The sequence below is a fragment of the Lissotriton helveticus genome, chromosome 11, assembly GCF_964261635.1.
Source record: "Lissotriton helveticus chromosome 11, aLisHel1.1, whole genome shotgun sequence".
Classification (NCBI taxonomy): Eukaryota; Metazoa; Chordata; class Amphibia; order Caudata; family Salamandridae; genus Lissotriton; species Lissotriton helveticus.
In genome coordinates this window covers 738537860-738560298 of record NC_136072.1, presented here as the reverse complement: position 1 = coordinate 738560298, position 22439 = coordinate 738537860, and positions in this window count along the sequence as shown.

The window sequence follows — 22439 nt, the reverse complement described above, 5'->3', positions numbered from 1 at the left end:
ATTTTGTGGCACAAGAGATTTGATACATTTTTGCCTAAGGCATAATACTGAGAAAGGACATGGATGGCATGGAAGACAAACTTATGAATTGTAGTGCTATTCACTCAGATTTACTCACCGATAGCTTACTAATTTACTCTTTAAAATACCTTGCTAGTAGAGAATGTGCTGTGCAGATAAATACAAGATGACCTCCTGGCTTTACTGAACTATTCTTTTACACCTGACTTAGCACAATACACAGGTGAGACGAAGATTCAGATCGGAGTGATCAGAGAGAGTGGGAGGTTTTTCCATGAATTGTAGGGGTGGAGGAGGGGGGCACTGTATAGGCCTGAATTGAGCAAGGGGATAAGAGTGCAGCTGCTAAGGGATATAATGCCTTGTTGTCCTGATTAGCCTTGCAATGGCAGCGCAAAGTCATTCTACTGTACCAATGAGCTGCCGCAGCAGCCTACATCCGAAATATTCAAGAACTTTGCTGCTACACTTTATGTATAGCTTGTGAAATTTTATTAAAAAATGACACTAACGATTTCAAATCACAGTACAAAACAACCTTGCATACCCCTACATGGTTAATGATGTCACAAGTTGTGCCAATGAAGCCTGCTTGGTAATGTGGAACTTTGCTCCAGTGGATGGAGGTTCTGTAAGGGCTGTACAAGAGCAAACAAGAGCAAACTGCATTGTGCCTCTAAGAAAATGAGTGTAAAAATTAAAGCTAGGCAGGTTCTCCTGCTTGTTTTTGCAGAATGAGTCAGAAACAACATTGTATTCCAGATCTAGGGGCAGTGATTTTCACACTTTCCACATCCACTGCCAGCATACACCATATCAATATGTTGGTTATCAGCACATTTGGGCAAAGGAGAATGAGATAAGAGAGAAAACAGGGGCACTGAGTTTCTCCTCTCTTGACTGTCACTCTGCTGGGCACTGACACTGGTTGTAGTGGATATCTAAAGACAAAATGAATACCTTTAGGGGCATATTATCTAGATCTACGTTAAATAACGCACATCGCACATTTCCATATCGCCGGCTATCGACTGATTTTTTCGCCGTGTTAGCGCGTAATTATCAATGCGCAACATGTAGTCGAAATTAAATCCGGCGATAGTCGGCGATATGGAACATTAGCGCATGAAAAAAACTTTGTTTTCACGCGCTAATGTGTGCCTTGATAATATGGGGGGGTGGATTCAGCGTTATGATCCACACCCCCATGTTATCAATGCCTTAACACCTGGTCAGAGCAGGTGTTGGGAGACCTGCGATAAACGAGTTTATCGCAGGTCTCCTTCTCCCAACGCCTGCCTTGGTAATAGGGTGTTCCCACCTCCAACCACATTTTACATGTGGTTGTACGTGGGAACACCCACTTTACATGTCATTAGGGTTGTTTCTCGCTGACATGCAAAGTGGGATTGAGGCAGGCGTTAGCATGCCTTTGTTAATAGGGCGCTGGAAGTATCGCTGCTTTCTTGGCACAATTCGCCGAAAAAACGGCGATACTTCAGCTTGCTAATATGCCACTAGGTTCCTTATCACAATATTGAGTCATCTATCATTTGCTATGGAAATGACATACCTTCAGATTATAGCTATGTCTCATGCTACCTGTGTTTTAGTGCAACACTGTAATTTCAAGATCTCTAACATAAATAATATCTATGTATTCAATTTAATTTTGGCCTTTGCCACTAGCGTCACTGACTAGCATAACTACCTTCTTTTTTTGTAAGAATATGCTCTCTGATTGTGATATACATTTGAGGTTTTATTTGGAAAAATTGTAATACATTGAACATTCTTCAGAGTGATATAGTCCACGCTATGGTAAACAGACAAAATATCGACTAAAAAATTATCGAATGGACATAATATCGAGTCCAAAATATAGGCTGGACAAAATATCAAATGGACAGAATATAGACATCAAAAATATCGTTTTGTAGGTAAGTAATCTAATATCGAATTTTAAAATATAGATAGTCAAAATATCGAAGTACATAATATAGGTCAATAAAAATATAGATAATTTAATAATATCGAATTTTTTATAGTGTATTATATGTGTTAAAAGTGTTTATTTATGTTATAATGTAATTTAATTAATTAATTTAATGTTATTTAAATTTTGCGTAATTTAATTCTGTAGCGGGTTGTGGGTTTATAGGGGAATAGGGTGGGAAGTAATTTAATTATAATTAATTAAATATGTAAATTTATTTATTGATATTTGTTTATAATTAATTGTTAATTAATTTTTATTTTGTAATTAATTAAATGTTAATTGCCAATTAATTTTATTTAATTGATTAATTGATAATTATGTTAACCAGAACCTCGCACACTCCTGAGGCGGAAGCCGGGAGCTTACTTCTTTTAAATCTGTTATTTCTCTGTGTCACGCAATACCTGAATATTGTTTTAAATTGAGATTACTTCTTTTTAAAATGTGTTATTTCTCTGTGTCACGCAATACCTGAATATTGTTTGAAATTGCACTTACCCTCCTGGCTGCACCAGAGATAGACCTAGAATCGCCCACACAGCGGATTTATCGCTGTAGCGAACAAACCAAAATACAAACAAACCCAGCCGCCATTGACGGCGAGGGACGAGGCAACGCCTACCCTTAGGCCACGCCCACCTGACTATAAATGCGCTGACTGAAAGCATATTGCACCAGAACCTCGCACACTCCTGAGGCGGAAGCCGGGAGCTTACTTCTTTTAAATCTGTTATTTCTCTGTGTCACGCAATACCTGAATATTGTTTTAAATTGAGATTACTTCTTTTTAAAATTTGTTATTTCTCTGTGTCACGCAATACCTGAATATTGTTTGAAATTGCACTTACCCTCCTGGCTGCACCAGAGATAGACCTAGAATCGCCCACACAGCGGATTTATCGCTGTAGCGAACAAACCAAAATACAAACAAACCCAGCCGCCATTGACGGCGAGGGACGAGGCAACGCCTACCCTTAGGCCACGCCCACACGCCCCACTTCCAACCCTCAAAGATGTGCAACCACCGGACGCGCAGCGGACGGGTGCAGCGGGCGCGCCGTCAGCGCGCCGAAGGCGCGCCAAAGGCAAGCCCGTCTGGGCCCGTCCGGGCCCAGACGGCCTTAGGCCTAGACACTATGCCCGATCCTCATAGGCGCATAACTTACACCCAAGATACGCTTCGAGCTTGGCGCACGAATAAACACCCTCAGTGTAAGTACATCCTTAAGGAAGACACCCCTTTCACGGGCTGCTCCCTCTGTAATCCTACAGAGGAAACGGAACGCGGCCAAGCACTCCGACTCGGCCTTCTGAACTGCAGGTCTCTTGTAAAACATGCTCATGAAATAAACATTCTCGTCCAGAATTCTATGCTGGACGTACTGTTTCTGACAGAGACATGGATGACACCAAACAGTGACTCTGACATGGTTAATGCAGTCCCACCAGGGTACCAAATTTGCTCCCTGAACAGACCGGTCGGGAGAGGCGGCGGGCTAGCCATACTCCACAAAGACCATGTCACCTGCAGAATCGAAAGTGGAAATGTCCAAGACTGTGAAAATTGCAATTTCACTTTCCAGATCTCGCCAACTATCTCACTGTCAGGACTACTAGTGTACCGACCGCCAGGCGCGCTAGGGGAATTCGCCGGCACCTTGATGGAGCACGTCATACTAAAAACAATTACTGCCTCCAACTTCCTCCTTCTAGGGGATCTCAATCTGCATTTCTTGGACCCTGCGGATAATACCGCAGCCAGCCTACTAGCAGATCTTGCATCAGTGGACCTTCATCTTCTGAACTCAAAAGCTACCCACGAGAAAGGCCAGCTTTTGGACCCGATCTTTACAAATATTAGGAACCTCAAAACTCACGATCCCACTCCCCTCCCATGGACAGACCACTTATTGGTCCCCATGTACTGGAACCTCCAAACCAACCCGGCTGTAAAACAGAAAACCAGGACACTCGGGAGACGGTGGCACAAGCTGATACCAGAGGAATGGGAAGCGAAGTTAATAGAATCCACCGCACCTCTTTCCTCGGATCCCAACACGGCGGATAGAGAATTTAACGGTTGGCTCACCCACTCCCTAGACAGCCTTGTCCCACTAACCAGCACCCTTAAACACATCAAAAGGGTCAACCCAGCTCCATGGTACACACCCTCACTGAACGCACTAAGGAAAGAGTGCAAAAAGACAGAACGCATCTGGAGGAAAGACAAGTCTGTGAAGGAGAAAGACGTCTATCAGTTATCCATGAAAGCGTATAAACTAGCACTTCGTAACGCCAAAAGTGCTTTTTACGAGGATAAAATAAAGAATTCCTCCTGTTCAGCCAAGGAAACCTTCCTTATCCTGAAAGAGCTCCTCCATGTCCCTGCCCCTCCACAAAAATCTACGGACCCCAAAGCAGCAGAAGAAAAATGCGTCAGTCTTGCTACCTTTTTTGACGAAAAAATTAAAAAAATCCTTGCCTCTCTTCCCGCTGCTAAACCTGACACCACCGGGGAAATTAAGGACCTATCACCCTTACAGAGGAACTCCTCCGCGAAACTTGACACACCGCTTCTGGCGTTCTTCGGCCCGGTTACTATAGAGGAAGTTACAGCAACATTTGCGTCAATCAAGAGTGGCGCCCCCAGTGACCCAGTACCCATAAGATGTCTTAAAGATATCACCCACATCATAGTGCCCCCGCTGACCGCCCTAATCAACACCTCTTTAGCCCAAGGTGAAGTCCCTTCGAGTTGGAAGGAAGCGGTCGTAAAAGGGCTTCTTAAGAAACCATCACTAGACCCTGAGGATCTTTCTAATTATAGACCAATCTCTCTCCTCCCCTGGATAGGTAAGGTCGCAGAGAAACTTGTAAATAAAAAGCTGTCTCAATTCCTGGAAACCAACCAGTTACTTAAAAACTCTCAGACGGGTTTTCGACCAGGTCAGGGCACTGACACCGCTCTCCTCGCGGCAGTGGAGAAGACCAGAGAAATTCTCGATACAGGAGGATCAGTGGCAGTGGTCCTCCTGGATCTGAGCGCGGCCTTCGACACTGTCAGCCACCAGGTCTTGACCCAACGTCTAGAAAACATCGGAGTGAAAGATACAGCGCTGAAATGGCTCGCGTCCTTTCTTCACCAACGCTCATTCCAAGTCTGGGAATGTGAAAGCCGCTCCTCTTCCATCCCCCTCCGGTGTGGTGTGCCACAGGGCTCATCACTAAGCCCCACGCTATTTAACGTGTACATGGCCCCACTGGAGGAGCTGGTCTCTCCATTTGGAGTCACCATCGTCAGTTATGCCGACGATACTCAGCTGGTGGTAACTCTCTCTCACCCCAAGCTAGAGCCGTCCAATCTCCATGACTGCCTCTCCAATAGCCATCAATGGATGAGCGACTCCGACCTGAAATTAAATGGGTCAAAAACGGAGATTCTTCTCCTAGGGCATAAAACACAGAACCTACCCCCAAACATCTGGCCCGTCTGTATGGGTGAACCCCCTGCCCCTAAGATGGAAGTTAAGAGTTTGGGAGTATGGCTAGAGAAAGATCTCACCTTCAGAACGCAGGCAAGGAAAACGGCCGGCATCTGTTACGGTCTACTAAGATCATGCAGAAAGGTGCTCTCCCTACTCCCTTTCCAGTCCCGACTACTACTGATCCAAGGCCTAATTGTCTCCAGGCTGGACTACAACAACGCCATTTACTTAGGAGCTCCGGAAACCACTCTCCAAATACTACAGAAAACCCAGAATGCCGCGGCCCGGCTGCTCACGAATACCCCAGCCAGAACATCAGCCAAACCCGCACTGAAAAAATTACACTGGCTTCCGATCAGGGAAAGAGTGAGATTCAAGGCCCTATGTCTGGCTCACAAAGTACTGCATAACGCAGGTCCACCTATCCTCAGCAACTGGATCACACCCTACAAACCAACTAGAGCGCTTCGTTCGGACCATGGAAATTTAATTGTGGTTCCCAGGGTGAAAAAGGCCCGCGCAGGAGGCCGCCGCTTTTCAGTCCACACAGCGAAACAATGGAACGCGCTCCCCTTGAAACTTAGATCAGAACCTAACCTCCTGCGCTTCAGGAAATCTCTCAAAACCCTTCTCTTCCCTTAAACCACCTTCACCCCTGCACTTCCATCCTTCAGGACAATGAGGTTTAGCGCTGGGATACTCATGGGTGACTATGCGCTCTATAAAAACCCAAAATAAATAAATACAAAATTAACTCATTTATTTTCTGTAGCGGGTTGTGGGTTTATAGGGGAATAGGGTGAGAAGTAATTTAATTATCATTAATTAAATATGTAAATTTATTTATTGGTATTTGTTTATAATTATTTGTTAATTAATTTTTATTTTGTAATTAATTCAATGTTAATTGCCAAATAATTTTATTTAATTGATTACTTGATAATTATGTTAATTTAACTAATTTATTTTCTGTAGCGGGTTGTGGGTTTATAGGGGAATAGGGTGGGAAGTAATTTAATAATAATTAATTAAATATGTACATTTATTTATTGGTATTTTTTATAATTAATTGTTAATTAATTTTTATTTTGTAATTAGTTAAATGTTAATTGCAAATTAATTTTATTTAATTGATTAATTGATAAATATGTTAATTTAACTAATTTATTTTCTGTAGTGGGTTGTGGGTTTATAGGGGAATAGGGTGGGAAGTAATTTATTTATAATTAATTAAATATGTTAATTTATGTATTGTTATTTATTTATAATTCATTGTTAAATAATTATTTGGTAATTAATTAAATTTGAATTGACAATTAATTTTATTAAATGTATTAATTGATAATTATGTTAATTTTACTAATTTATTTTCTGTAGTGAGTTGTGGCTTTATAGGGGAATAGGATGGGAAGTAAATTAATTATAACTAATTATATATGTTAATTTTTTGGGGTATTTATTAGATTTTAATTGTTAAGTAACTTTTTAATTACTAATTAATTAATTGTTAATTTGTAATTAATTAGTATTAATAGATAACTAATTGTAATGATTAATTTAAATTAGTATTTGTAATTAATTAATTATTATATTATATTACATTGGTTATTACTTTTAATTAAATTTTTTTATAGATATTAATATATATATATTTTTAAATAATATATGAAATATCTACTTTCCCTACTGTTGCACTCACTGGAGTGGGAAAAGTAATGTTTACCTCTATCCTATCCAACCCTTTCCCTACTGTTGCAGTCTCTGGAGTGAGAATAGTAATTTTTACCCCTACGCTATCCAACGCTTTCCCTACTGTTGCACTCTCTGGAGTGGGAATAGTAATTTTTTACCCCTACGCTATCCAACGCTTTCCCTACTGCTGCACTCTCTGGAGTGGGAATAGTAATTTTTACCCCTACGCTATCCAACCCTTTCCCTACCATTGCACTCTCTGGATTGGGAATAGTAATTTTTATCCCTACGCTATCCAACGCTTTCCCTACTGTTGCACTCTCTGGAGTGTGAATAGTATTTTTTACCCCTAAGCTATCCAACGCTTTCCCTACTGTTTCACTCTTTGGAGTGGGAATAGTAATTTTTACCCCTACGCTATCCAACGCTTTCCCTACTGTTGCACTCTCTGGAGTGGGACTAGTAATTTTTACCCCTACGCTATCCAACGCTTTCCCTACTGTTGCACTCTCTGGAGTGGGAATAGTAATTTTAACTCTACGCTATCTAACGCCTTACCTAATGTTGCACTTTCTGGAGTGGGAATAGTAATTTTTACCCCTACGCTATCCAACGCTTTCCCTACTGTTGCACTCTTTGGAGTGGGAATAGTAATTTTTACCCCTACGCTATCCAACGCTTTCCCTACTGTTGCACTCTCTGGAGTGGTAATAGTAATTTTTACCTCTACGCTATCCAACGCTTTCCCTACTGTTGCACTCTCTGGAGTGGGAATAGTAATTTTTACCCCTACGCTGTCCAACCCTTTCTCTACTGTTGCACTCTCTGGAGTGGGAATAGTAATTTTTACCCCTATGCTATCCAACGCCTTACCTACTGTTGCACTCTCTGGAGTGGGAATAGTAATTTTTACACTTCCGCTATCCTACGGTAATAATATTGGATATTTTTAAATTATATTATGTTACTATATATATATGTTTTAACAAATATGAATGTAATTGTTTTTTTACTTTAAATAATTATTTAATTATTATAAGGTAATTTAAGTATTTTTAAGTATATTTCAGTAATTAATTTTGAATAATAATTTAATTTAACATTGTTTTTAATAAAGTCGATATTTTTATAAACTATATTTTTGTAAACGATATTTTTTACTCGATATTTTTGTACTTACCTGTTTGTAGATACAAAGTCGATATTCTGTCTGTCGATATTTTGTCCCCGATATTTTTGCTAGTCGATATTATGTCCCTCGATATTATATCAGTGATCCCCACGCTATATCATCAACTCACTCCCCTTAGCAGAACCACAATCTTAAACACAACATATGCATTGTGAATATTTCAACAGAATAGAACAAACAATTTAATGAATTTCACACGTTCTGGTAGCAAACTACTGGCAGCTGCAACAAAGTATCACAATTGGCAAGCAATGATCCTCTGGACCACAAGGAAACTTATTTTCAAAAGTAGAGATGGTCAGAATTTGGAGTTTGATTCCGTAGAATCATGCGGAATTACATTAAAATTGCTCCTAATTGCATGGAATTACTTGACGGGATGGAGTGGGCTTTTGGTGATATTTCTAAGTGCATAATGCAAAAATAAAAGTAAATATGCATTTTGCCTAGAGAAATAGTGCTGCCAAATATTACCCAGCACCCAGACATTCTCTAGAGTGATTAAAACTTGTAATCACTTCAGAGTATGAAAGGGCGCCGAGTGGTATATGCAGTGATTTCTAAAGTTTAGACACAACTACATAGCTTTTAACTCCACCAGCGGAGAAACAGAATTTAAATTTATCTGCAATTCCACGCTACAAGAATAACACAGTTATCAAATTCTTCTGATTCTACCAGGAAAATTGAAAATGCCGCCTAGTCCTATACAAAAATTCAAAATGGCAGCCGCCATTTCGACACAACATGAGAGTTCAGAACATTCACTGGATGTAAATCCTTTTTACCTGAGTGCTGCTGATGATCTAGGAGCACAGCCAGGATGTCCTTCCCTGGAATGAAGCCAGCACCAACACATGGAGAATATTGTGCTTGGAATTTCATCACAGAAATTAGTTTGAGTTTGAAGCTCAGATTGCTTGGCTCTTGTGGGAACTCTGTTAAAGCTCACTTCAAGACTGGGGCCTCTCTTTCACAGCTTCAAATTTGACTCATTATATTGTTGTTCTGCATTGTATGAGTGAATGTATACTCAGCCTTAAGATTAAAGGAAAACGTTTCATACCAGAGTTTTTGTCACTTTTTTTTTTCTATCCACATTTTTTTCAGATGTGTGGAACCGTTTGAAATTGATTTGACTTCTTTTAGAGACTGATAGTGACAACCATGAAGGCACTGTTCAATGAGAGCTGTCCTCCATTTGCCAAGAAAGGAAATAAACCTAGATGGGAAAATACCTCAGTGACTGTGAAGAAGCAAGGCGTGGCAAGGTGATTCTTATAGGTTAGAAGAAGGAGGAGGCAGGCCCTTTTAATGAGAACCTGTATGGATCATTTTCCCCCTATGTTCTCGAGCCCCATTAGCAGCACTACTGTCTATGTCTTTTTTGCAGTGAGTTGGATGTACAAATGGAAGTTAAAGTAATGCGGATTAAAGAAAAAGTATAAAGGGTTTTATAGCTTCAGTTGACCAAAGAGTATACAGCAGTGGCAGAAAGGAAAATATTGCATCTTTGTCTCTGTAGGTAAGAAAGGTAGGTTTAGCTTCAGAGACAAAGATGGACATTTTGGGGGCGGAAGAAAGGAAGACTGCCCTGGTTCATAAACATAAGGTATAGAGGAAAAGTTCCGCATGCCACATTAGCCAGCACTAAGCCTCAATCTAACTTTACAAAATAAGTAACGCGTAGTTATAATGCTGGTGGTGATGGTGATAGTTCAGACAAATCATTCGATTTGAGCTTTCCTGTGCACAACTGGAAAAGGAGCACTTTGGAAGATTATTATGAGGAGTCCCTCTCTTTGCTTTCTTCTCACAGTCAGGCCTCATACTCTTTGTCTCTATAATTGTTAACCCGCCACAAAGAGTGTAAAAACGTGGACCATGCAGGTGAATGAAAGATTACTACACTACTTGTTCTGGACTGCATTTCTATCTGTAATTCATTTGGCTTGTTAGGTTATATCTGTTCATTAATTTCACTTTTTCATTTTCTTACATTGAATTGTGTAGTCAATGTGACTTTTTTGTCAAGCTGTTGTTATCCAGGTTTTCATTTCATTTTTCTTTGGTAACGAATATGCTACTGCTCCCCTTACTAATGCTAAGTGAAAAGTGGCACAGCTCTCTGTAAGTTTAGTGGCCTGTGGTTTTCCCATTCACGAGGGCCTTTAGGGCAAGGCTGAGGACAGTGCTTTTTAGGCCCAGTGCATAGCGCACAGTGGAACTAGACACATCTTTGTTAATGTCTTTTCTCTGTTCTGTAGCCCATTGGACATAACAGACGGCTATGGCATGTGGGCTTTGGAAACATGGAGAATGGGTGCATAGCTGTGTCAAAACCCACTTCCTGTACGACACGGACAGAGGCTGTTCCCCATGGTCTATGTTTGGATGCAGAGCATTTCTAAAAGCCACATTCATACCCAGAGCACTATGAGCACAACTGAAGGACATCCACAGCACACTGTGTGCACAAAGAGAATGGGCGCTAAACATGGATGAAAGTACATCCTAAACCTATAGTTTGTTCTGCAGGCACTGAGGGGAATGGCTGGATTTTGAGCTTGTTTCAAACACCATACCCTCAACTCAGAGCCTGATGATTATTGCAAAACGAGGTCTGCCGTCTGAGTGATGGATGGATTAAATGAATTCCCTGTATTTAACTCAACGTGGTGTGGCAAAAAATCTGTCCACTGTGCTACTTGGCATGTTTGAATGAATCTTTGCACCCAGAGGCTGCTGGTCATTAGTGTAGACATTACACTGTTGACTCGGGAGCAGTACAAAATGGGTGCAGGACATTCCCTACAATCCATTCTGAAGGCTAGCTGGGCTCATTAAATGATGGAAGCCACGTCCCTTCTCCATAGCCTTTTGACATTGTCAAACACCATATGTTGTGGGTTTTCGGGGCAAATTAAATTGGCTCAGAGAACAGCCAAAAGGCCATATCTTGCTTGGCTTGGCCTATAGGTTCCCCAGGGGACTCTGGTGGCGGAGGAAATGGGTGATATGAAATCAACAAAATCCCTCTCCTGCCCTGAGATCCGACTTTACATAACTGAAGGGCGCTTCTTGTGGACTCTGGGTGCCGGGAAATGGGTGCTGGGCATAGATAAAAGCCACACCCTGCACCCAGAACCGCAACCATTATGCCCAGTGAAAACTAAGCGTAGTCTGACCTCGACCATTGGGTTATTAAAGGAATGATCTGCTCACTGAATGCGTTGGCTATGGGTGAAGTCCATCAAGCTCTGAAGACAGAGAAACTGGGCATGGGCAATGAATGCAGACCTTCTTCCATCACTGCCAGGTTAATGTACATTCCCAAAGTGTGGCAACAAAAGGGTCTGGTGCACATGGATGAGGGACATATCTAGAAGACACACCCTACAACCAAAGCCATAGACGTTTGCCAAAGGCACAAACCCCTGGCCCCTATTGGGAGAGGAACCAGGGCAAATGATGTAGGCAAAGGCCATGCCATGCTACCAAAAACCACTTTGTTTGGCACTAAGCATAGCATGAAGTCTGGTCCCTGTTTGCAACTCTGTATATATGGTCAGTGGTTTTGTCCACATGCAGACTGGGTACAGGTGCACTCGAACCTCAATGCAGGCAGCCACGTGCAGTGGTTAATGTGCTCATGAAAGCTAATCACATGTCTTGGTATTAGGCTCAGCCCTGAATGCAATACAATGCAGATATAAATTACTATACATGGTCGAAGGTAAGGGTCATATATCCACCCAAGTGCTGAATACAGAGCGTAGCTATAGTCCAGTGGATTCTCTCTACATGAGTACAGAGCACTGAGTGTGACATATGTTATGACCTGCAACCAAGTCATGCACTAAACCCCCACTTTGCACAGCCTTTGGCCATGCACAGTGCCTTTTATCCTTATTGGTGCAAAGCTGCTCACTACTCAAGGAGACATCAGTGGTTTACAACCTCACCGAGGATGAGCACACCCATAGACCAATAGACCATACAAAGTGTCTTATGGCAAACTGTTGTTTAGTGGTGGACATGGGTATAGTCCAAGAACTTTCCTCAACCCCTACTACACATAACCTTGATACAAGAAGCATGACTCATGGCAATACACGGGCTGACCTCCGGGCCTGGTCACAACCCAGGACTTGCCATCAATCTGCTCTGTGCATTGCCAGATGTCGTGCACAATGGTTATATATACCATATATAGCAGCTTATGTCCAACTGTCTCTGGGTGGTGGGCATAGTTACTGTCCAGGACCTGTCCTTAAAGATTGCTGAATATGAGTTTTATCCATGTGCCGTGGCTCATGTCCTTACTGGAGCTGAATACAGGACCTGCAATAGAGTGGAGTGTCATACAGTAGAATATTGTAAAGTGGAGTGGTGTAAAGTGGAGTGGTGTACAGTGGAATAGCATATAGTGAAGTGGTGTAGAGTCAGTGCCATAGAGTGCAGTGGTGTACACTGGAATAGCGTATCGTGGAGTGGCATACACTATAGTGGTGTAAAGTGCAGTGCCATACAGTGGAATGCAGTAGAGAGTAGTAGCATAGAGTGTTCAATAAAATAGCTTAGAGTGAAGTGGTGTAAACTGTATTTGGGTAGATAATAGTAGGGTTCATTGGAGTTCAATGCAGTGAAAAAGCATAGAGAGGAGTGACATACAGAATAGTGTAGTAGAGTGGAGTGGCATACATTGGAATACTGTAGAGTGGAGAGGTGCAGAATAGACTGTGGTAGAGTGCAATAGCGTTGAGTGGAGTGGCATAAACTGGAGTGCTCTAGAGTGTAGTAGCATACAGTTGAGTCCCTTACAGTGAAGTAACATACAGTGGATTGGTGTAGCGTGACATACAGTGGAGTAGAATAGACTGGTGGTGTGTAGTATATAGTGGCGAGGAGTGGCGAGGCAGAGTAGAATAGCGTACAGTGGAGTGGTGTATTTTGTTGTGCAGTACAGTGGAATAGCATACAGTGGTGTGATGTACTGTGCAGTGGTGTACAGTGGAATACTGTGGAGTGGAGTGGCATAGGGTGAATGCGGGTAAATTGGAGTTGCGAACAATGGATTAGAATGAAGTGGAGTGGTGTAGAGGGATGTATGACGTTACAATGCATACTTTTACCACGCATACCTTTACAACGCGGTTTTTACCACGCATATCTTTACAACGCATAGCGCTTAGAGGTGCTGGATAGTGGTAAGTATAATTTTCTATTCCAACTCCAGTCCCCGTAGACACTAGGGAAGGTGTTGGATAGAAAATTAAACTTATTCCCTATCCTAGAGCGCCCCCCAGCACAATGCGTTGTAATGGTTTGCGTTGTAATACCAGCGTTGTAATGGTTTTCGTGGTAAAAAATGTGTGGTAAAGGTTGTATACCGGTGTAGAGTGTAGTTGGGTACAGTGGAATAGCGTATTGTGGATTGGCATTGAGTGGAGTAGGGTACAGTAAAGTGGTTTAGACTATAGTGACAAACAGTAGACTGGTGTGGAGTAGAGTGGCAAAGTATAGAATGTAGTTGTGTGCAGTGAAATAGTAGAGAGTAGAGTGGCATGCAGTGAAGTGGTGTGGATTGAAGGAGCTAACAGTGGAGTGGCATAGAGTAGAATAGTTTTTCTACCAATGCATTTTCTGTAGACTACTGTACTAGATGTTACACAAAAATGGCTGAACAAATTTCTAAGAAATTTAGTAGGATTACACATTATGATGTGCAGATTATCTTTGAGGGTACTACAGGTAAAAAGGGTAAGTATTTTTCAGTTATGAGGCATTTTAACTTAGTGATAACTGTGGTCACTGTACTTTTGTGAAATTTCATGGTATTTCGCAGTATTTCACGTACGTGCTGTGGTACACAGCAATGACAAGGCATTATATGATTGGCTAATGACTGCCTTTACAAACGTTTAATGTGGGCATGTTGTTTTCAGAACACTTTGTGTTCTGCGTTACAACCTTGGATATAGGTATTAGGTTTTATAGTTTGTGCCCTACCTTTTACCACTTGTGGTAATAGGTGGGAAAATTATTTAAACATTTCTACTTATCTTAAAAAATATATGGAGTACTCTGGTTCATCCTAAGAAGTATAGCGGTTATTAATAAATAAACAAATATGTTAAAAAATGCATTGTTCTACACTATATTTTACAAATATGGTGTACTAAAGTGTATTTTCCACATTTCCATATTAAAATCTTTACAAAAACATCTATGGTATCTACAGAGCATCTCTGTAATAACTACATATTACTACACTGCTTAAAAACGTTTTAAAATGTGTAGTTCTCCCTAAACTGCAATAAAAATACAAAGATATTTACAAATTAATTTAATAAAGTGGGAATAGGTAGGGACCAATAGTAAAAGCTAATCCTTATGTCTGTTTAAGTCCCTAACCCAGAATGCAGCAAACATGTGCTGAAATATGCATGGCTGTCTTTCCCAATTTGTGAAGGCAGCCATTAACCAATCATTTACTGTCTTTACATACCGCACACTGTATATTGTGACACCATATATTTTTAAGTATTTTATCACTTATAATACTGTACACACTATTTATACCAACTACCAAAAATTAACATTTGCAACCACTTTTACGCAACATCTGTTTTAAGTATTACACTCCACTCTTTGCCTCTCCCCTTTATGTCACTCCTCTCTAAACCAGTCCATTCTACTCTATTATACTCCCCACCAGTCCACTATATGCCATTCAATTCCATATTTATCAACTGTACACCACTGCACTGTGCACTGTATGCCACACCGCTCTACCCCACTCCATCAGCACCACTCCACTCTGTACAACTCCACTATATGCTATTACTCTTTATGCTACTCCATTTGATACTCAAGTCTACGGTACCACATTGTATGCATCTTCACTGTATGTTATTCCAGTGTATGCCCTTCCATTGTATGTAACTCCACTCTATGACACTACACTCTTTATGGCACTCCACTCCATGCCACTGCACTGTACACCACTTAACTGTGTGCCATTTCACTGTACGCCACTCAATTGTACGCCACTTCACTATATGTCACTCCACTCATGTCACTCCACTCATGACACTCCACTATACGGTATGACACTGTACACCACTCCACTCAACTTTACACTACTCCAATGAATGCAACTCCACTGAATGCTACTACACTCTGCGCTATTCAACTGTACAATACTCCACTTTATGCCACTCCACTACATCCTATTCCACCATATGGCACTCCACCTTACGCCACTGCACTGTATGCAACTCCACTCTACGACACTCCAGTCTAAACCACTACGCTCTATGCTATTCTGTTCTATGCCAGTCCTTTCTATACCACTCCAATCAATAACACTTCAGTCTACACCACTCCCTTCTACACCCCTCCATTGTACGCAACTCCTCTCTACGCTATTCCACCCCATGCAACAAACTTTTCCAATACTCCACTCTCTGCCACTCCACTCTGTACCACTCCACTTTATGCCACTCCACTTGACGCCACTCCACTGTACCCCAATCCAGTGTATGCTACCCAGTGTATGCCACTACACTCTACCACACTCCATTGTACACCACTCCACTTTAAACCACTCCATTGTATGAATTAGGAATTAGCATTTAAAAAACCTATTAAATTCACTGAAAAAACCATAGGTTTCACACCAGTTATAGTTAGCTGGAAGTTTTACTCGCATAAAACCATTGAAATTCCCACGTTATAGTTAGTTGGACTCACTATAACTTGCGCGTGCAATGCACTGCTGATGACGTCACATATTACATCACTCATGACATGGTCAGTGACATCACTGATGACACCATCCAGTGAATGTGTGTCCTTCTGAAAAATAAATATTAGTGAGTAATGTTTAAATATTTAAATATATGTATTAATGTTTCACATTGTGTATAAGTGGCTGCATGGGTTGGTGAGTAGCTACATGTGTAGGTATATGGGTTATTAGATGTTTTTCTTAGTATCAGTATAAGTGTTTGTATGGTTTGGTGCGGGTATTACTTAGCACATAGATGCATGAATGACTGACTCTGTATGTGTTTTGAATACAGCATATGTGCAGGACTGTATGGGTGGATGAGTGTGTATATGTTTATGTTAGTGAGTGAATGACTGTCTCACTAGTGTCTTTATCAGTAACTATATATGTTTTATTCTAGTATATGTGAATATTGATGTATATAAGTGAGTATATGTGAGAGTGAGGGATTGTAAGAGTTCCTGTTTAAATAAGTATGTGTTTCTATAAGTGATTGTTTAAGAGAGTAAGTATGTGTAAGTTTCCTTTGAAGTAAAGTGGTAGTGTGTGTATAGCTGTATATGCAAATAAATGGATGTTTAATAGTTTATTTGCATGTGTGAATATGTGTGAGAGTATCTTTTGGATGACTGTCGTTGTGTAACAGGATATATAGGTGTATCACTATATATGATGAGTGAGTATATGTATAAGTGACTACATAGAACTGTTGGTGAATGAGTGGATGTGTATATAGATGGTGGAATTACTGAATTGGTTGTTGTAACTGGTATGGGTATCTCCATTTCTTTTTAAATTTTAGTTTCTATTTTTGAATATGTGTTTCAAAGTTTACATTACAGTGAAAGGAGGTCTGTCACTCTGTCACAAGGATGGTGTCATCAGTGATGTCATGAGTGATGTCACTGACCATGTCATGAGTGATGTAATATGTGACGTCATCAGCAGTGCATTGCACGCGCAAGTTATAGTGAGTCCAACTAACTATAACGTGGGAATTTCAATGGTTTTATGCGAGTAAAACTTCCAGCTGCCTATAACTGGTGTCAAACTTATGGTTTTTTTCAGTGAATTTAATAGGTTTTTTAAATGCTAATTCCTAACTATAACTGGTGTGAAACCTATGGTTTTTTCAGTGAATTTGGATGGTTTTTTAATAGCAAATCTCTATAGGTATAAAAAGTAAAAAAATGTATAATGAATTTTATATTGTATAATTATGTAATATTTTTTTTTTCCCCTGGAGCGCTCCCGGGGCGCGTACCGGTGAACGCACGGGTAAGCGCAATGTTGCGGTGCGCCCCGGGGCGCGTACCAGTGAGTGTCCCGTTAGCGCTATTCTAGCGAACGAAAACAACATCGTGACGTTTCGCGTAAACGCGTGATGCGTCATATGACGCACTGCGTAAGCGCACCCGGAAGCACGCGAGCGCATACGATCGCGCAACGTCCTGACGCGCTTATGCTACGCGCCCCCGGGCCCGCCCCGGGGCGCGAATACGTGCGCGCCCCGGGGCGCGTAGCGTAAGCGCGTCGGGTCATGTGACCTGAAAATAAAACTTTTTATTGGTTCATTTTACTTTCGGTTTCCTAATGATGTAAGGCCAGGTCATGTGACCTAAAAATAATACTTTTCATTGGTTCAGAACAGTTTTCTTTTCTAAATGATGAAAGACCCCACCTTTTTTCCTCATTCTACTTTAGTGCTTTGAGAGAGGTAGACCTGCAGTTATTTCAGTAGAAAATGGCTACATTAGCTGCAGCTTCTGGACCACCACCACCACAAGGACCACCACAACTTCACAGTGGTGGAGATGAAGAAGAGGAGGAAGATGAGGAGGAGGAGGAGAGGAGATTCGTCCGAGAGGGCAATATTCCATACAAACCTAAAGAGCACATCATCTGGCAGTTTTTTTCAATCCCCAAGGACAAGAAAAAAGTAAATGCGCCTAAGGCAACCTGCTTAATATGTCATCAGGAGCTGTCAAGGGGGAATCCCAACAAAAAATACTCCTTTGGCAACCACACGATGATCAGGCATATGCGACGCAGGCATCCAAATAACTATGCAAGGGCAGAGCTCAGGGAACTGGCCAGAAACCCTGTCCAATCTTCTGCCAGCACCTCCCAAACTAATGTTCCCACCCCATCGGGACTGGAAGTTAGGGACATATGCTCCACCATACAACCAAAATTTTCCAATTTTAAAATGGTTTGTATTTTTTGTGGACAAACGATATGCTATGGAGAGCAAAGCATCACACTTATTAACCATGCTTGGGATAACCACAAGTGCCCAAGAAAATATTAATTTTTTCCGCCTTTTTTTTTGCTCCTGTTGAGCCCTTTAGAATTCCCTGGTTTTTGTTTCTCCCCTTAAAAAATACAAAAAAATATAAAACTGTTCAGAAAAGTCAAAAAAAGTAAAAAATGTTCAAAAAAACAATAAAAAAATATAAAACAACAAAAAGAATAAAAAACAGTTCTTTTTAGAACTACCTTTAATTTATAAAAATAAATCTATATTTTTGAAGAATCTCTCTCAATCTTTTATTTCAAGGGTACACGTACCGGTACGTGCACCGGGGCGCGCACCAGGGCGCGCAACCAAAAAAAAAAAAAAAAGAAAGAAAGAAAGAGTGAGCATGAGGGAAGAACACAGAGACAGTAATGTTAATAGAAAAAGAGCTACAGGGAGCAACACAGAGGGATTGTTTATTACATAGTAAAAAACAGAGAAGATGTAATAGGGTGTAAGTCAGAAAAGGAAAATGAATAAGGGAGCGAAAGAAGGGAAGAGAGAAAAAGAAGACTAAAGTAGAGATAGTGGGAGATTGTGAATGGGTGTTGAAAGAAAAAGAAAGGACAGTAAAAAATGGAGAATGAAGGGTAGTGGCGGAACCGGGATAAATGAAGAACGGTGAAGGAGGGTGAGAAAAGACCAGTTAGTGTAAGTAAAGAAGGGTGAAAGAGGGTGAAAAATTGAAGTAGGATAAGACATGGGGAGTGACAAAGAGAAAGGACAAAGAGAGTAAAGGAAACAGTGCCTGAATGGGTTTGAGTAAAACAGCAAAGAAAGGTAAGTAATGCAGTGTGTGTGACTTATAGGGATTCAGTGGGTGTAGGTCGGGATATGGGTGTCTAAGGTGTGTCTGTGGGTGTGGGTGTGTGGGGTGTTTCGGTGTGGGTGGAGGTGAGGGTGTGTGTGATATATGTGAGGGGTGTATGGATGTGGGGGGTATGTGTGTAGGATGTATGTGTGTGTATGGAAAGTGTGTGTGTGTGTGTGAAGAGTGTGTGTGGGGGGTGTATGAGGTGTGTGTGTGGTGTGTGTGTGGGGTGTATGTCAGAGGTGTGTGTATGTGTTGGGAGGGGGATGAGGTGTGTGTGTAGGAGTGAAGTAAATAATTAAGAAAAAGAGAATGAGTGAATAAGTAAAGGAAGGGAACAGAGGGTAAGTGAAGTAAAGAATGGGAACTGAAAGAAGTTGAATATGAGAGGGGAAATAGGGAAAGGGGAGTAAATATGGAGTATAAGTGAGGGAAGCAGAGTAAAGAAACAGGAGTGAGGTTCGTTGAGAAAATATTAGTGAGGTTAAAGCAAAGGGTGATGACAAACTACATTTTTTTGTCACACATACCATATAATTAATGTAAACCTAATTACATGTTTTTACTACACTTTGTATCTATGAAAGAGAGTAGAAAAAATAAGTTATAATTAGTAAAATATGTATTTTAAATTAAAAGATGCAAATGAAGAGGTTAAAAATCATAACAGTGTATTTAGAAATAAAGTAAGAGTGAAGGACACAGAAAGGGAAATAAAGTAAGGTAGAAGGACAAAAAGAGAGAAAAAGAAATAAAAAGGAGAGCAAATTACTAAGAGTAAGGAATATAGATTCACTGACAGAGAGGAAGAAAAGAACAGAGAAATGAACTGAAGGTAAGAAAGATACTAAAACAATGTGAGTTAGCAAAACTAAATCAGGAAACAGTAGTAAGTAAAAAGATAATGACTGAGACAGAAAAGAGTCTAATTAAGGATGCATTTAGAAGAATGAGGAATAGAAAATAACTGAGAGTAAGTGAAGAACAGTCATAGAGTGAAGGGATGAAGGGAGAGAGGATAATATACAACGATTGAGGGAAATAGAGTGAGGAAGTTAGTAGACAGACACACTAAGAGAAAAACTGAGTGAGGTGGAGTACAATGAGTGAGAAAAGGAAATGAGTAAGGGAGCAAAAAAAGGAAAGAGAGGAGAAGATGACTAAAACAGTGGTACTGAAAGAAAATAATGTGGTGATGAAAGTAAAGAGAAGGACATTGAAAGAAAGGAAATGAGGGATAGTAATGGAACCAGACTAAAAGAAATGGGATGAAGAACGATGAGAGAGGAGCAGTGAAGTTGTTGTAAGAGAAATGATAGAAGGTAGATAAACACAACTGAACATAACACAAGGAGAGTGAGGGACTGAGGACATGGAGGTAGTGAACAGAAAATAGAGAACATTTTTTTCTTCTTCATCTCTCTGTAAAGTAAGTTGATAATTTGTAAGGGGCACTTTAAGTTAATTTGTAAAAACGTTTTCTGATAGTTATTTACTGTCCCTCTGCTATAGTTATACATAGAGATAGGCTCCTCTGTTATATTTATGGATTGACTTAGGCTTCTCTGCTATAATTATGAATTTACTTACGCTTCTTCACAGGCACTTTTTTATATTTCTACTTCCTGCCTGTTACCATACACTGCCCAAAGTTAACTTCACTGTTAAAAAATCAGAACTACTTGTCTGAACTTAAACCCAACAGTGCCCTAACTCTACTGATATAGTTATTTGTTATGCAATTTACAGCAAAAAAATGGAAGGGGAGCAAGAAAACATCAATCTTTCCTTCGAGATTACATATGAGGAGATTCTTAATGAAGATTTTGTTGAAGAAGATTTTATGGATCAGTCTTTGGATCAACAATTTATTGAATGTTTACAAGATATAGAAACATGCATTTTTGAGGAGATTCCAGATGATCTAATGCTGGAAGTTTTATTGAACTATGAAAATTCTAACCAATACATTTTTTAAAAAAAATTGTTTGAGACATTATTCATTTTTATATCTAATTCATGAAGTACTACCAAAATGATTATGTTTATATTATAGTATAAAGTGAAACTTACAGTATACTGTGCAATTTTAAAACATCATAAGGGAGCAGGGTAGACTAACTATGATCCCTAGGTCTTCTCAGGGAGTACTTAAAGGACCTGTTTCTGCTTTCCTGACAGACTATGGTATGGATTCCATATACCACAATAACTTCTGTAACAACATGCAAGATATCTACAGAAAAAAAGGTGTACATTGAATTTAAGACTCTGCATTGGTACCAACATGTTGGTACTTAAATCACCCACACAACACAACAACTCTATTCAGAGCTACCCTACCTCTAAGCACTTTAAATTATTATTTTACTGTTTCACTGAGTTTTCCCCATGTGTAGGGGGGGGAGGTGTGTGTGGGGGATGGTGGGGTGTGTCTGTGAGGTGTGTGTGTGTGTGTGTCTGGGGGGGTGAGGTGTATAGGTGTGTGTAGGTGTGTGGGGTATGTGGGTGTGGGTGGGGGTGTGGGTATGTAAGGTGTGTGTGTGGGTGTGGGTGTGTGGGGTGTTTGAGTGTAGGTGGAGGTGTGGGTGTGTGAGGTGTGTGTGGGAGGTGTGTGGGTGTGGGGGGTATGTGTGTAGGATGTGTGTGTATGTGTGGGATGTGTGGGTGTGTCTGTGAGGTGTGTGTCTGTGTGGGGGGGAGGGAGGTGTGTGTGTGGGATGTGTGGGGTGTGTCTGTGAGGTATCTGTGTGTGCGTGTGTGTGTTGGGGGGGTGAGGTGTGTGTGTGGGTGTGTGTGGGTGTGGGTGTGGATGTGTAAGGTGTTGGTGTGGGGGTGTGGGGTGTTTGGGTGTGGGTGGAGGTGTGCGTGTGTAAGGTATGTGTGGGGAGTGTGTAGCTGTGGAGGTGTGGGGTTGTGTGCGTGTGGGTGTGTATGGGACATACTTGTAGGTACCTAAAACAGCCACAGAACCCAAAAGCTCTTTTCAGAGCTACCCTACCTCTAATCACTCAAAATGATTTTTTTACACTACTATTTTCACTATTTATCACCAACGTACGCTCCCCGGTAGGCTCCCCGGTGCGCGTACCGGGCGCTCCCCCCGCGAAAATCGAAAAAAAAAATAATAATCACCCGCGGG